The 7,289-nt window shown below is 39.1% G+C and overlaps 1 long non-coding RNA gene across 1 annotated transcript in view; it reads right to left on the reverse strand.

Moving 5' to 3' along the window:
* The window catches only part of LOC115194794 (uncharacterized), a 162,948-nt gene extending 155,679 nt beyond the window's left edge, over nucleotides 1-7,269 (reverse strand). The window contains exon 1 of the long non-coding RNA XR_003878488.1: nucleotides 5,531-7,269. This is a non-coding gene — a long non-coding RNA (uncharacterized LOC115194794). The remainder of the gene's footprint in view (nucleotides 1-5,530) is intronic.
* Nucleotides 7,270-7,289: the final 20 nt, after the last annotated feature.

Genomic DNA, 7,289 nt, shown 5'->3' on the forward strand with positions numbered 1-7,289 from the left:
ATAGCAATATACAGATAATGTTTGCTATTTCAGTTGTCATTGATTGTCATTTCCCCTCATCCCAATTCACGTCTACATCTGTAGAACCTTTCCATTTAACTGCATAGTAGGCCAGCCAACATGGGACAAGTGCTGGGGAGAAACCTTTCCATTTAACTGCATAGTAGGCCAGCCAACATGGGGCAAGTGCTGGGGAAAAACCTTTCCATTTGAAGACCGGCACATACACAGAAAAGACCTGGTTCATTTTTCACCCGTTAGAATGAATTCCTCCCCAAACTGTCAGGTATAGTTTCAGTAGTTCATGAAGGTCTTTGGACAGGAAGGTTGTGGTTTAGCTAATGGCCCACTTTTCACCAAAATGGAGAAATGGCATGTTTTTTGTATAAAAGCAAAAAGTTAGTAAATGTTTTCTGATAGGGTTTACTACATCACAGGAGAACGGTCCTTAGTGCTGCTGCAGAAAACACACTTTCAACATTTCTGTATATTTCCATAACTGTAAAGGCAAAACAATGATTAGGGTAATGCATGCATGCTTGTCTGTCATCTAATATCAATTCAAACACAGGAATGGACTTATTATAGCATTATAGCATTATAACATTATAGCATTACAACATTACAGCATTATAACATTATAGCATTATAACATTATAGCATTATAGCATTATAAAAATCCTATTTCAATTTCTCTTGTGCCTCAAGGCCCCCCAATAACCCTCCTTTACCACAGAATTTTCAAATTCAAGAAATGTAATTTAAGGGACATAACACTCTGAAATATAATTTGGTGAAATGTTTTCATTACACTAGTTTTGAAATGTGAAGATAAGTCTTACATTTTAGATTGGAGGGTCACGTCCTTTCACTTCAATTAGATGGTGGATGTGAAAGAGCTGGCCGACGGCTATGAAGGAGTCTGGAGGAGGCACAATGAGACATGACAATGGCATGTGTATGTTAAAATTATCTTTATATGAATTCTGGCATGTCTTGTGTAAAATGTGATGCTATAACAAATAAAACTTACCAGTCACAACTGTGTCAATGAATTGTTGGAGGCACGTTCCACATTGCAGATGACTTTTAAGGCGAGTCGAGAGTGATTTAGAGTAACCTTGACTGATAAATAACTACTTAATATTATTTGTAGCTCAGTAATTCAGTCACAATTCACCCTTCGATCACAGTCTTGATGCTCTGGAACACGGCAATCTATGATTTCAAGCACTTATAACGAGCACCTAGACTACAGACACCTGTGTAGCACTGACAACACTTCAACTTGCACTAATGTGTGGTCAATTAGACATTAACGACCAGAAATGACTAGACACCTTGTAAATACTTGACTTAACCCTTGTGTAGTCTTAACAGTCTGTTTACTCCCATTGTCCCAAGGGTAAACAATTACCCACCTTCACTAAACCCTGAAAATAAAGCAGCTTAATTGAATTTTAAAGGCCAAATCTATTTTTGCATGAAGAAACAACGTGTCATTCATCAAACACTTAGAGAATATCTGGGTTTTCCAGAAAGACTGCATTTAGTCAGTGGACACCACTCATTTTTATTACAACACACCTGTCATAATTGTTTTCTTTACTAAAGTAGAGGTTTATTATTATTATTGCTAAAGGTACTGCATAGGTATAAACATGTTTTTTCCCCCAAGAGAGAGCACTCGTTCCCCATTGCTAAACAGGAGTTCCCATCAAATAGAAGGAATGAAGTGACACCTTGTGTAGAATGTCCTTTTAATAGAGTTGTGATAACATATTATGTCGTGGAGTAACAATACAATCCTTGTCTGCAAAAGCCAACTTTTACCTGGGGGCTTTGTAGACCCTTCAAAGGCGTTCTGATACCTGGTCCCCATGAAAAAACCCACATGTTATGACAGCTTATAGACAGTAGTAGGCAAATGAAGGCAAAAAGGTACAATAATAAGATGTTTATAGAAAATGACTCAAGCAAAATTGAAAGTCACTCAGTAAAATACTAAGTAAACGTACGTCATTGCTAAAATATACTGAAGTATCAGTGGTAAAAGTATAAATTACTTGACCTTCCATATATTAAGCAAACCAGACAGCACGATTCTCTTGTTATTTTATTTAAGAAATAACCAGGGGAACACTCCAACAATCAGACATCATTTACAAATGAAGCATGTGTTTAGTGAGTCCTCCAGATCAGAGGCAGTAGGGACGACCAGGGATGTTCTCTGTTTAGTGAGTCCTCCAGATCAGAGGCAGTAGGGATGACCAGGGATGTTCTCTGTTTAGTGAGTCCTCCAGATCAGAGGCAGTAGGGATGACCAGGGATGTTCTCTGTTTAGTGAGTCCTCCAGATCAGAGGCAGTAGGGATGACCAGGGATGTTCTCTGTTTAGTGAGTCCTCCAGATCAGAGGCAGTAGGGATGACCAAGGATGTTCTCTTGATCAGTGTGTGAATTGGACCATTTTCCTGTCCTGCTAAGCAATCGAAATGAAACAAGTACTTTTGTGTGCCAGGGAAACTGTATGGAGTAAAAAATACATTATTTTATTTAGAAATGTAGTGAAGTAAAATGTTAAGTTGTAAAGAAACAGAAAGAGTAAAAGTACAGATACAAAATAACCAGATATATAAACGGAATGTAGTGGAGTAGTTTAAATACATTTTTGTTAAGCAATTTACACCACTGGACTTGAAAGAAACACCTCAATTACCTCGACTAACCGGTACCCCATGTATAGAGCCTCGCTATTTTGATTTCACTGCTGCTTTTTAATTATGTTACTTTTACTTAACCAACAATTTAGTTTTAAGAAAAATATGTGTTAAGGGCTTGTAAGTCAGCATTTCACTGTAAGGTCTACACATGTAGTATTCACAACATGAAAACATGATGTGAACCTGGTGTGACATTATTGAAACTGTGCTGACACCTAGTGGACATCAAGAGGAACAACATCACACAAACTATAACCTTAAAACAGATGGGATGCTTTACATACGTTGCTTTTTTTTATTAGACACTAATATATATGTCCAATAAACACACGTTCAAAAGTCGTAATGTAGAGTCGGAATGTAGAGTCGGAATGTAGAGTCGGAATGTAGAGCACAAACGACTGGAAAGTTCTTCAAAAGCAGCTGTAGTGAATCAAGCATCTTTAGGTTACCTGGAATAGGTCAAAGCATATATTTTATATGTTCTAATTTATTTAATCTTTATTTACCTAGGCAAGTTGAACTAAACAACATCGACACAGACACAAGTTAGCTGATATATTTGGGAAACAGGATTAACACAGAGAGAACTTGGCAAAATACAATGTATGTTTCTGTAGTATGAGTAGGCTGGTGTATACAGTATCATGGGTAACAATTGTGTCCAAGCCACCTAGCTAATAAAATACTGGGGCTGGCAGTCATTAGTTACATTTCAACCATAGCGATTCCCTAATTGAGGCGCAACAGAGTTCACCTGGCGAATACAGGAACACCGGAAATAATAACTAAACCAACGAACGAGGAATGGTGGAGGCTACCAGAACGAAGAGAGACATTTTTCAGAATAAACGTGGTGAGTGAAAAACGTTATTACATTGTTCACGCCCTATCTCATTCTACCGTTATACGACTTTGTTTGAGTTGTTTGTTGGCAACCTTGATATTTACAAAGTTTTTGGAACAGATTCCTGTTGGAAAGTTACACAAATTATACCCCCCCTCACGTCACCACCTATTTCACCCCCCATCTGGTCTCAGTCCTCTGATAACACACTGTCATGTCACCACCTATTACACCCCCCATCTGGTCTCAGTCCTCTGATAACACACTGTCATGTCACCACCTATTTCACCCCCCATCTGGTCTCAGTCCTCTAACACACTGTCATGTCACCACCTATTACACCCCCCCATCTGGTCTCAGTCCTCTGATAACACACTGTCATGTCACCACCTATTTCACCCCCCATCTGGTCTCAGTCCTCTGATAACACACTGTCATGTCACCACCTATTTCACCCCCCCATCTGGTCTCAGTCCACTAGCTCATCATTTGAGGTGCGACATCAAATAACAGGACAGACTATTACACATGATACATTGTATTTCACGTTTGTTGTGACTCAGTTGGTAGAGCATGGTGTTTGCAACGCCAGGGTTGTGGGTTCGATTCCCACGGGGGGGCCAGTACGAGAAAAAAAATATATTTATGAAATGAATTGAAATGTATGCATTCACTACTGTAAGTTGCTCTGGATAAGAGCGTCTGCTGAATGACTAAAATGTAAAAATGTAACATGCAATTAACAGCAGGTTTCCTAGAAGTAGAACAGGGTCTGCAGAGCTAGCTGGCTACTGAAGTAGAACAGGGTCTGCAGAGCTAGCTGGCTACTGAAGTAGAACAGGGTCTGCAGAGCTAGCTGGCTACTGAAGTAGAACAGGGTCTGCAGAGCTAGCTGGCTACTGAAGTAGAACAGGGTCTGCAGAGCTAGCTGGCTACTGAAGTAGAACAGGGTCTGCAGAGCTAGCTGGCTACTGAAGTAGAATAGGGTCTGCAGAGCTAGCTGGCTACTGTAGTAGAACAGTGTCTGCAGAGCTAGCTGGCTACTGAAGTAGAACAGGGTCTGCAGAGCTAGCTGACTACTGAAGTAGAACAGGGTCTGCAGAGCTAGCTGGCTACTGTAGTAGAACAGGGTCTGCAGAGCTAGCTGGCTACTGAAGTAGAACAGGGTCTGCAGAGCTAGCTGGCTACTGAAATAGAACAGGGTCTGCAGAGCTAGCTGGCTACTGAAGTAGAACAGGGTCTGCAGAGTTAGCTGGCTACTGAAATAGAACAGGGTCTGCAGAGCTAGCTGGCTACTGAAATAGAACAGGGTCTGCAGAGCTAGCTGGCTACTGTAGTAGAACAGGGTCTGCAGAGTTAGCTGGCTACTGTGTCATTTTTTGTAACCTTTATTTAACTAGACAAGTCAGTTAAGAATAAATTCTTATTTACAATGACGGCCTACACGGGCCAAACCCGGACGACGCTGGGCCAATTGTGCGCCACCCTACGGGACTCCTAACCACGGCCAGATGTGATACAGCCTGGAATCGAACCAGGGTCTGAAGTGACGCAATGAAAATGCAGTGCCTTAGACCGCTGCACCACTCGGGAGCCACAGTTGACCATAATGTCAACATTACCAGTTAACTAGTTAACGTAATGACATGCTGACCCAGTTAACGTAATGACATGCTGACCCAGTTAACGTAATGACATGCTGACCCAGTTAACTAGTTAACGTAATGACATGCTGACCCAGTTAACTAGTTAACGTTAGCTACATAAACCTGCATCTGGATGATGTAAGATGATAGCAAGTTGAGAATAACACCATATAACTTCACATCGTATTGCTAACAACGTTATATCACTTCAGGATGTATCTTTGCTAGCCAGCTTACATTTTGTTTACTAGCTAACTTAGCTAGCTAGGTAGCTGAGCTTTCTGAAGCTAGCTAAGCGATGGTGTGAGCAACCCACCTTCGGATGTTGTAGAAAGACAGCAGAAGCAAAGCCAGCATAACTACAAACCATAACGAGAAATGATATCCATTTGACAAGCAATGTTACGTTTGATGCCGGTTGTTACTTTTTTAAACATTTTATTTTTTATTAACAGTCACATGAAAAACAAACATAACAGTCAGAGGGATTCCAAAGAAATTAGAAAAAATATATATATATATTCCACATTATATCATACATATATACAGACATTTTATTGACATTTTGTTTTGTATACGTTTTAACGACTCTAAATAGTTTTCCACATCAGATAAAAAAATTAAGAAAAGGGGCTTTTTCTTCATGAATTTTGATGTGTATGAAACATTTTCCTAATAAAATAAAGAGATTTATGACATACTCACGTTCAATTGTGGAATCAGTGTAGTAAAAAAATATGTCAAACTTAGACATTTCAATGGTTGTTTGCAATTTGAGGCCAAGTAGTTTATAGTTTATAGTTTTACATCAGTCCAGAACACTTCACTATATAAACAATTACAGAATAAGTGTTCAATAGATTCAGTTTCTAGTTCACAAAAACGGCCTTCACTGGTAAACATCAAGTATGTATTTAGAAATCAAGCTGTTACACGGATAGAATCTATGGATTATCTTAAAGGAGATCTCCTTCACTTTATTGGTCACCATAAATTTGTGTGGAGTGAGCCAAGCACGGCGCCAGTTTACATCAAACGATGAAGCCCAACAAAATATCGCAGAGGGAATAGACTTCCTGTAGAAAATATCCCTTAATAAACGATTGTTGAATTTCGTATCTAGTAGACCAATGCCATTCACCTGAACATTGCTTACAATCGGAGATATTCCAAAATATGTATTATTCTGAAGTAAAGTTTTTATCCCACTAGGTATATCTTTAATAACCGTGTCATATTCCTTGCTTGAAACCTCAAAGTTGTATCTTTCCATAAATTCTCTCCACATAAATAGATTCCTTCTAATACTAACTAATTAGCTGACAATGACAATGTTTTCAGAGAACCAGTTACGGTAAAATATCATTTTGTTTCTATGTAATATCGACCCATTATTCCATATAAAACATTTATGAGGTGAAAAGTTGTGTTTATACAACAAAGCCCAGCACATTAAAGCCTGCTTTGAAAAGCGGCCAATTTCACAGGAAGTTTACCCACAATAGAGGGACATTGTAGTAAAAAATGAAGCCCTCTGAGCTTCTGAAAAACAAAATGAGGTACAATATTCCATAAACTATGAGGATTTTTTAAGTGCGTTTTAGCCCAGTTGACTTTTGAAGAGACAGTTGAAGAGAGTGAATTCTAAGACATTTAGACGGCCATCACAAACCCTGTTGTGCTTTTTGTTCATTGCTTTTTATCTTATGTGGCTTCTTTTTCCATATGAAGTTGTATAATAGCCTATCTAAAGGTACAGGAAGTGGATTTGGGAATGTCAATAGATGAAAAAAGATAGGATACACGAGAGCCCCTCAGGATAAAAGCACCCTTCCTTGAAGACCTAAATCCCTCCCTAACATGAGGATCATTTCTTTTTTGACAGATTCAGTTACAGGCTTCAAATTAAGATCATCCATTCATATCTTGATCTCTCTGGCCTGGAATGTAACGCCTTCAGATTGACTTCGACATGTTGTTCTGAGGTCCTGAGCGCTCTGGAGCAGGTTTTTAATCAAATACCTCTGTACTTTGCTCTGTTCATCTTTCCCTCTATCCTGACTATTCTCCCTGTC

Source organism: Salmo trutta, chromosome 5, assembly GCF_901001165.1.
Source record: "Salmo trutta chromosome 5, fSalTru1.1, whole genome shotgun sequence".
Taxonomy (NCBI): Eukaryota; Metazoa; Chordata; class Actinopteri; order Salmoniformes; family Salmonidae; genus Salmo; species Salmo trutta.